The 1,489-nt window shown below is 51.1% G+C and overlaps 1 pseudogene; it reads right to left on the bottom strand.

Annotated features, from left to right (window-relative positions):
* Positions 1 to 372: 372 nt before the first annotated feature.
* LOC113624604 (eukaryotic translation initiation factor 4E type 2 pseudogene) lies at positions 373 to 1,172 on the bottom strand (annotated as a pseudogene).
* Between the last annotated feature and the right edge of the window lie 317 nt (positions 1,173 to 1,489).

A 1,489-nucleotide genomic window follows, 5' to 3' on the forward strand; every position in this document is an offset into this window, starting at 1 on the left:
TTATAGTTATTCCGGGACTCTCCAACGAAAAGCTTTTCCTGGATGCACAGACATTAATAATACTGGTCACGCTCAGTCGACAGCTCTGGCTTGTACACGTGGTCACGACGCCCTTCGTACAGCAGAGGAGAGCACGACAGGGTGCCCGGGAGGCATCTGGACAACACACAGCAAAAGGAAAGGCTGAGCTCCCTGCACAGAACCCCATTAAAAAAAAAGTTTGTCTATTACAAAGTCACGTTTTCCATTTTTTCTGCTTTATAAAGTCAGCGATGCTGAAGGGTATCTAGTGGAATACGTTCTCCCAGAATGAGTGCAAAAGGGGAGCACGAGGCTCAGGGACGTCCCCTCAGTGAGCAGATGGAAGGGCCAGCCGGAGACCTCCCATCCGTTTCGGACAAACACACACATACAGAAAAGGATTATTGCCAGCTTGTGCACTTTCACAATGTGATTTTTGTATTTCGAAAGCTTGAATTACCCTTGATGCTGTCGGTGTGGGTTTTGTATTCCATAATGGTGTTGGGAGGTAGGTTGAGCACTCGCCGAAGCGTATCCCGGATGCGGGCTGTGGTGGCTTGGTCGCTGTCATTCTTATTCCATATTGAAATAATGTCCTGCTGAAACCGGACAGAGACCACAGCCCCACAGATCTCCTCCCCAACCATGGACTGTTCCCCCAACATGGCCAGGATGAGAGTCTCCCAGCAACGGGATGCCAAGCCCTTCCATGGCCGAATAATCCACTGCCACCATTTTTATTTGCATCATCCTCCCACATGGGTTTAATTCCTTCTTTGAAGAGATGGATGTCACTGTGGCCTGTCAGGTCCCCGGGCCGTACCATGTGGCTGTAAGACCTCCAGAACTGCTCCACAGAGGCAAAGATGCCGATCTGTTTGATATTCTGTTCGTAGCTCTGTGAGCTGGTGGGACGGCCAAGGGTTCTCCTGGAGTACCAGCAAGTGTAGTTATACTGCAGGGGGTGCTCTGCTGGCCCAGGGACAACAGCCTTCCTCTTGCTGCTGCTCTGAGCCTAGTCTCGTTCCGTGTTTTCCTTCTCACCATCTTTCTGTGTGCTGTTTTCTTCATTCTGATCGTGGTCCCCACTGTCCTCATCTTTCAATGCGTCGAACTTGTTGCTCATCCTCTCGCCGCCGCCGTCGCCACTGCCTCACCTGGATCTAGTCTTTACATCCCTTTTCCACCTTTGGCTGTTGACTCTTAAATGAACTAGAAGCAAATCATCGAACTCAGAAATATTCCTTCTTCTTCCATGTGTCAGAGAAGATCGTGGGAGATACACGGAGCCTCAGTGAGCCTGACTGGCTTGAGGGCTTCAGGTTCCTTGGGAATTATGAAAGGGCAAGGGTGGGAAGGGGAACAGCAGGGAGGGATGGTGACACTCCTCACGCCAGGGAAGCGTCAGGCCAGGGCATTTCCAGCCAGTCCAGAGAGTGAGGCATTCTTCTTCTTCCCCACTGCTCTG

This window comes from Aethalodelphis obliquidens, unplaced genomic scaffold (genome assembly GCF_003676395.1).
Source record: "Aethalodelphis obliquidens isolate GAN/ISIS:26980383/991018 unplaced genomic scaffold, ASM367639v1 scaffold13, whole genome shotgun sequence".
Taxonomy (NCBI): domain Eukaryota; kingdom Metazoa; phylum Chordata; class Mammalia; order Artiodactyla; family Delphinidae; genus Aethalodelphis; species Aethalodelphis obliquidens.